The following is a 7,755-nucleotide window of genomic DNA, read 5'->3' as shown; positions in this document are numbered from 1 at the left end:
GCCTGACATTTATTCATTCATTCATTTATTTATTTAATTTTTGAGAGAGAGTATGGGTGGACCAGGACCTCTGCAAAAGGTTCCAGATGCATGCATCACTTTGTGCCTCTGGATTTATATGGGTACTGAGGAATTAAACCTAGGATGGCAGGCTTTGCAAGCAAGTCCCTTTTAACTACTGAGCCATTTCTTTAGTCCCTGAGATGGGTGGGGGATGCTTGTTTATGATTTTTTTGTTTTGTTTTGTTTATTCGAGGTAGGGTCTCACTCTGGTCCAGGCTGACCTGGAATTCACTCTGTAGTTTCAGGGTGGCCTTGAACTCATGGTGATCATCCTACCTCTGCCTCCCTAGTGCTGGGATTAAAGGCGTGCGCCACCATGCCCGGCTAATTAAACCCATATGTGGAGGTGCTGGGGATCAAACCCAGGGCCTCGTGTACACTAAGCACACGCTCTATCACTGAGCTACATCCCCTCCATTTGATTTTTTGAAATGCAATTAGATGGCTGGCTGTTTGTTTTCGAGACAGATTTTTGCTATCTTTCCCAGGCTCACCTGGGATTTAAGATCCTCCTGCCTCTCTACTTTATTGCTGCTAGAAACACAAGTGTGTGTCACCATGTTCATCTACTTCAGATTCCCTGGAATTAATGTTTGTGTCATTACTGCATATGAAAATGGGATCTGGGACTTGGGAGATTGCTTGCAAAGCCTGCCAGCCTGGATTCGAGTCCCCAGTACCCACATAATACATGATGCACAAAATGGCACATGCATCTGGTGTTTGTTTGTGGTGGCATGAAGCTCTGGTATGCCACATTTTTTTTTGTTTGTTTTTCGAGGTAGGGTCTCACTCTGGTCCAGGCTGACCTGGAATTAACTCTGTAGTCTCAGGGTGGCCTTGAACTCACGGCGATTCTCCTACCTCTGCCTCCCGAGTGCTGGGATTAAAGGCGTGCGCCACCACCCCCGGCTGATGCCACGTTTTTTATTTCTCTCTCTCTCTCCTGACAAATAAACAAACAAAAGAAAGTTGGACCTGATGCTGGGCCTGGAAGCACAGCTCTTTAATCTCAGCTACTTGAAAGGCTGAGGCAGGAGAATCACAAGTTCAGGGCCTGTATGATCTATAGACAGAATTCAAGGCAAGTCTCAGCAATTTAGTGAGGTCTTGTCTCAAGAGATAAGGGGATCCATAGCCAGCCAATTATTCTGCTTATCTGAATGTGCTTCTGCAGAAATTTATAAACAGTTGGCAATAGTGATACCATTTTATGAGCCTTAAGAACAACTGAGGTCATTATTGTTCTTCCAAATGCCTACAATATGTTGGGTGTGGTGGCACATGCAAGGTAGGCAGATCACTGAGTTCCAGGTCAGCTTGTAGTAGAGTGAAACCCTACTTCAAAAAAAGTCTACAGGGAACCAAGTGTGGTGGCGCACGCCTTTAATCCCAGTACTCAGGAGGCAGAGGTAGGAGGATCCCTGTGAGTTCAAGGCCACCCTGAAACTCCATAGTGAATTCCAGGTCAGCCTGGGCTAGAGTGAAACCCTACCTCAAAAAAACGCAAAAAAAAAAAAAAAGGCTTGAGAGATGACTTAGCAGTTAAGGCACTTGTCTATGAAGCCTAAGGACCTAGATTCAGTTCCCCAGAACCCATGTAAGCCAGATGCACATGGTGGCACATGCATGTGGACGTTTGCAGTGGCAGAAGACCCTGGTACACCCATCCTTCCTCCCCCTTATACTCTGTAATAAATAATAACATTATATATATATATATATATTTGCAAGCAGAGAGAGAAGATATGCTAACAAACACACAGAGGATGAAATCAGAAAATCACTCCCATTCACAATTGCATCAAAAAAATAATAAATAAGGTACCTTGGAATAAACCTAACCAAAGAAGTGAAGGATCTCTACAATGAAAACTTTAAAACACTCAAGCAAGAAATTAAAAGACACTAGGAATAAGAAAAACATCCCTGGTTCCTGGATCAGAAGAATCAATATTGTGAAAATGCCAATCTTACCCAAAGCAATCTACACATTTAATGAAATCACCATCAAAATTCCAATGTCATTCTTCATGGAAATAGAAAAAACAATCCAAAAGTTCATTTGGAATCACAAAAAATCTCGAATACCTAAAATAATACTGAGCAACACAGGGAGAGAAGAGAGACAGAAAGAATGGGCACGCCAGGTCCTCCAGCCACTGCAGACGAACCTGACACATGTGCCCCTTGTGCATCTGGCTTACATGGGTCCTTGGGGATCAAACCTGGGTCCTTTGGCTTTGCAGACAAGTGCCTTAACCAGTAAGCCATCTCTCCATCCCTTAAAATATTTTTAAATTAATTAATACCAGTATTTGGGAGGCAGGTGTAGGAGGACTGCTATGAGTTCAAGGCTACCCTGAGACTCCATAGTGAATTCCAGGTCAGCCTGGGCTAGAACACCACCCTTCCTAAAAAAAAAAAAAAAAAATTAAAGCAGGCTGGAGAGATGGCTTACCGGTTAAGGAACTTGCCTGCAAAGCCAAAGGATCCAGGTTTGATTCCCTAGGACTCATAAGCCAGATGCACAAAATGGTACATGCATCTGGAGTTTGTTTGCAGTGGCTGAAGGCCCTGGCACACCCTTTCTCTCCCACCCTGTCTCTCCTTTTTCCTCTTACTCTCTCAAATAATAAATAGTACAAAAATAGTTTGTAAAAAGAGGGCTGGATGAGATGGATTAACAGTTAAGGTGCTTGCCTGTGAAGCGTAAGAACCCGTGTCAACTCTCCAGGTTCCATATAAGCCAGACTTGCGGCACTGGGAAGGCTAAGGAAGGATGATCGCTGTAAGTTCTAGGCCAGCTTGGAACACAGTTACCAGTCAAGGAAGGTTGAGTGAGACTGTGTCATTTAAAAAAATAAAAAAAAAACCTCAAGCGCGACCAATTCTTGTTGTTCCCCAATCGTTTTTAGAAAATATTTTATTTATTTATATGAGAGTGAGTGGATAGGCACTCCAGGATTTCTGCCACTGCAAATTCACTCCAGTCGCATGTGGCACTTTGTGCATTTGGTTTTACATGGATACTTGGGAATCAAACTCAGACCAGACATCTCCCCAGGCCCTGTCTCTGCTGAGCCATCTCTCCAGCCCCGACAGGGGACCATTTTTATTTTAGCCGCAGCAATACCCACACCTCAGAATGTCTGCTCACCGGAGTGTCCACTCAACCGCGTGACCGCTGGGCCGAAGGCACTGCGTGCAGGACCTGACTGACTAATCTGGGTTTTGGGTTAGGGGAGGGTTGGGAAGGTACGCACAGCAGAACAGAATGCACAGGAGCTTCCTAATGACCCGCGGCCCTCCAGGAGCGTACCATTTTGATCCTGGGGGAGGGAGAGGTGCGGGGAACGGTGATGAGATGTTCCAGAAAAGGGACCACCTGCTCTCTCAAGACCCCGCGGGATCCTTCCTATTACCACGCGCCCCCAGCGCATTCCGGCGGCTCTCCTCTGCTCCTCTAATCGCTCAAATTTGAACCAGCTCTTAGGCACTCCAGCGCACAATTGGCTCAGGAGCAGGCCCCAGTGGGCTCTGATTGGTCAATGATCAAATTCGTGTCATTATTTTCTGACGTTGCGGGTTCGCCTCCATTCTACTGCACCAGGTTTCCACTGGCCGCTGATCCAACGCACGCGCAGTGGTGCCGCCTTTCCGCTGCTGCAATGCGAAAATGGCTTTGGGTATCGCTAGTTGTGGATTCGAGGACCACTTCAGAGTGTAAAGTTGGTCCCCTAGCTGGGCGTGGCGGTGCACGCCCATAATCGCAGCATTCAAGAAGCAGAGGTTGGAGGATCGCCATGAGTTCGAGGCCACCCTGATACTACATAGTTAATTCCAGGTCAGCCTGGACCCTACCTTGATAAAACAAAAAATTAATTAATTAATTAATTTTTAAAAATAATAAAAATAAAAATGGTCCCCTGTCGGGGCTGGAGAGATGGCTCAGCTGTTAAAACGCTTGCCTGCAAAGCCTAACGACCCTGGTTCAATTCCCCCATACCCACCTAAAGCCAAATGCACAAACTGATACATGCATCTGCAGTCCGTTTGTATTTCGGAGGCAGAGATAGGAAGTCCGAGGCTAGCCTGAGACTACATTGTGAATTCCAGGTCAGCCTACCTCAAAAAAAAAAAAAAAAATCGTTCCCCGTAGAAGGGCAGAAGAAGGTACACGCCAGGGTGTGGCGCTTGCATCATAACTGCTGAATAAGCACAGCAGGCTTTTTCTAACTACGCCCAGTCGATCTTTTAAGTCTCCTGAAGCAGCCAGAGGTTAGGGGGAGCTTCGAACTTGCTATGTAGCCGAGACTAGTCTTGAATTCTTGATCCTCTTGCCCCACCTAATGCTGGTATTGCAGGCTTGCGCCACCATGCCCAGCTTTCCTGATCTTTTTCCCCTTTCCTGCTTCCTTAACTCGTTTTTATTAAATATTTTTATTTATTTGTTAGCTGAAAGAGATAGAAAACACAAAGAAAATAGGCATCAGAGCCTCTAGCCACTGCAAACAAACTCCAGATGCATGTGCCACTTTTGTGCATCTGGCTTTATATGGGTAGTGGGGAATAGAAATTGGGTTGTTAGTCTCTGCAAGCAAGCGCCTTAACCCCTGAGCAATCTCTCCAGCCCCCTTTCTTTTAAAATACGTGTGTGTGTGTGTGTGTGTGTGTGTGTGTGTGATTTATTTATTTATTTGAGAGAGAAAGAGAGAATGTGTGCACCAGGGCCTCTAAGCCACTGCAAACAAACTCTAGATGTGTTCACCACCTTGTGCATCTGGCTTAGGTGGATACTAGGGAATCACACCTTCCCCTTCTTTTCAGTTAACCTGGCTGTCCTGGAACTCACTAGGTAGAGTAGACTGACTTAAAACTTGCAGAAATGAGCCGGGCGTGGTGGCGCACGCCTTTAATCCCAGCACTCGGGAGGCAGAGGTAGGAGGATCTCCGAGAGTTCGAGGCCACCCTGAGACTACATAGTGAATTCCAGGTCAGCCTGAGCCAGAGTGAGACCCTACCTGGAAAAACCAAAAAAAAAAAAAAAAAAACTTGCAGAAATGCCCCTGCCTCTGCTTCCTGAGTGCTGGGATTAAAGACATATTAGGCCTCTTCTGCTGGCTGTTTGTTTGTTTTTTTGGTGTTTTTTTTTTGTTTGTTTTTCGAGGTAGGGTCTCACTCTAGCCCAGGCTGACCTGGAATTCACTATGAAGTCTCAGGGTGGCCTCGAACTCACAGCGATCCTCCTACCTCTGCCTCCCAAGTGCTGGGATTAACGGCGTGTGCCACCATGCCCAGCGGCTGTTTGTTTTTTTAATACCTACATTTTCAATATCTGGTGTCTTTTTTTCTTTTTGAAATATTTTTTTTGTTTTGTTTTTGTTTTTCGAGGTAGGGTCTCACTCTAGCTCAGGCTGACCTGGAATTCACTATGTAGTCTCAGGGTGGCCTTGAACTCAGGGTGATCCACCTACCTCTGCCTCCCAAGTGCTGGGATTAAAGGCGTGCGCCACCACGCCCAGCTTGAAATATTTTTATTTATTTACTTGCAAGCAGAAAAAGACAAAAGAGAGATAGCAAGAAAGGGTGTGCCAGCCTCCAGCCCCTACAAATGAACTCCACATGCATGTGCCACTTTGTGCAGCTGGGTTTATATGGGTACCGGGGAATTGAACCCAGGTTATTAGGCTTTGCAGGCAAGCTCCTTAATGGCTAGCCCATCTCTCCAGAACCCCTCCTGTTATCTTAATTGGCATCTCTAGGCTTACTGATTGGAATCATTAAGTGTTTGCCCAGCTTTAGGATAATGCTAACCTGTTCCTCAAGCACAGGCCCTAGACCCAAGTCCATGGCTGCTTCTAGCACAGTTGAATGTGTGCCCTCTGGCAGCGGTAGCTTTTTGGGCTGAAGTGTTTGTACTGTACTTGTCAGTGGCACATAGCACCTGAGGTGTACTAAGGGACCTTGTCAGAGGCGGGGCAAAGAAGAGGCGGATACTGGAGATGAAGGCCTAGTATAGTTAGTAAATTCGCTAGGTGGGGCCAAAAGGTTTAATTTGGGAGGGAAGGGTTCTGAGGGTATTTACAGGGGTGATACCTTGGCATTATCCTAGCATATTCCTTCAGCGTTTTTTGTGATAGCTGAGCATCAGAACACTCCATGAATTGGCTTGATAGCTCGTGGCTGTAATCCCAGTACTCCAGAGGCTGAGTCAGAATTGCTGAGAGTTCAAGGTCAGCGAGCACAGGCTACAGGGTGTCTGTGTCCAAAACTAAGAAGACCCTGTCGCAATATTAACAACACTGTAAGTTATTCATACGTAGATAGATGTGTGGAAGGATGGAGATACATAGATAGCCCTTAGATTGTCGCTAATACGTTCCTCACTTTGGGGCAGGGTACAGTCCCAGTTTGTAAACCCAGGACTTGAGGGGTTGTGGCAGGAAGGTAGCCAAGTTCAAAGCCAACCTGGATAACATAGCAAGACTCTCTCAAAAATAAATGAATGGACCCTGGTGTGGTGGGGCACTTCCAGCACTCAGCAGGCTGAGGTAGAATGATCATTGTATGTCGGAGGCCAGCCTGAGACTACACAGTGAGTTCCAGGTCAGCCTGGGATACAGGGCAACCCTGACTGCCTCAGTAAAAGAAAGCAAAGGGGGATGAAGAGATGGCTTGGCAGTTAAGATGCTTGCCTACAAAGCCTAAGGACTCAGGTTACACTCTCCAGTACCTACATAAAGCAGATACGCAAGGTGGTGCATGCATCTGGAGTTTGTTTGCAGTGGCTAGAGGCCCTGGTGTAGCCATGTGGTAGTGTGATTCAGGTGTCCCCCATAAATTTAGGTGTTCTGAATGCTAGGTTCCCAGCTGATGGAGATTTGGGGATTAATGCCTCCTGCAGGCAGTGTATTGTTGGGGGCAGGCTTATGGGTGTTATAGCCAGTTTCCCCATGCCAGTGTTTGGGACACTCTCCTGTTGCTATTGTCCACTTTATGTTGGCCAGGGGGTGATGTCCACCCTCTGCTCATGCCATCATTTTCCCCTGCCATCGTGGAGTTTCCCCCTTGAGCCTGTAAGCCAAAATAAACCTCCTGTCCCACAAGCTGCTCTTGGTTGGGTGATTTATAGCAGCAATGCAAACCTGATTGCAACAACCCATCCATATTCTCTCTCTCTCTCACTCTCACTCTCACTCTCACTCTCACTCTCTTTCTCTCCCTCTCTCTCTCTCTGTCTCTCATAAAAAAATACCCAGGCATGGTGGCACACACCTTTAATCCCAGTACTCAGGAGGCAGAGGCAGGAGGATCGCTGTGAGTTTGAGGCTACCCTGAGAGTACATAGTGCATTCAGGTTATCCTGGGCTAGAGAAAGACCCTACCTCAAAAAAAATAATAATAATAAATAAATAAAGGGGCTGGGGAGATGGCTCAGTGATTAAAGGTGCTGGCTTGCAAAGTCTGCCAGCCTGGGTTTAATGCCCCAATATTCATGTAAAGGCAGATGCAAAAGGTGGCATAAGGATCTGACATTCATTTGCATTGGCAAACATCTCTTATGAGCCCATACTCACTCTTTCACAAACTTGCTCGTTGCTGGCAAATATATATATTTTTTAATCCAAGGAAGGCAGGCATGGTGGTGCACACCTTTAATCTCAGGCAGAGGTGGGAGGATCTCAGTGA

The 7,755-nt window shown here is 46.3% G+C and overlaps 2 non-coding genes and 1 pseudogene across 2 annotated transcripts; 2 read left to right on the top strand and 1 right to left on the bottom strand.

The window, feature by feature from the left end:
• Nucleotides 1-404: 404 nt before the first annotated feature.
• Nucleotides 405-476, bottom strand: Trnat-agu. Its single transcript has one exon. It is a non-coding gene; the product is annotated as a tRNA-Thr (tRNA).
• Nucleotides 477-1,198: 722 nt separating this feature from the next.
• On the top strand, nucleotides 1,199-1,329 carry LOC123456972. The gene has a single exon (XR_006634828.1). It is a non-coding gene; the product is annotated as a small nucleolar RNA SNORA33 (small nucleolar RNA).
• Nucleotides 1,330-2,845: 1,516 nt separating this feature from the next.
• LOC105944896 overlaps nucleotides 2,846-7,755 on the top strand; it is a 19,950-nt pseudogene continuing 15,040 nt past the window's right edge.

The sequence above is a fragment of the Jaculus jaculus genome, chromosome X (genome assembly GCF_020740685.1).
Source record: "Jaculus jaculus isolate mJacJac1 chromosome X, mJacJac1.mat.Y.cur, whole genome shotgun sequence".
Taxonomy (NCBI): Eukaryota; Metazoa; Chordata; class Mammalia; order Rodentia; family Dipodidae; genus Jaculus; species Jaculus jaculus.
This window is presented reverse-complemented; position numbering and strand designations above follow the sequence as displayed.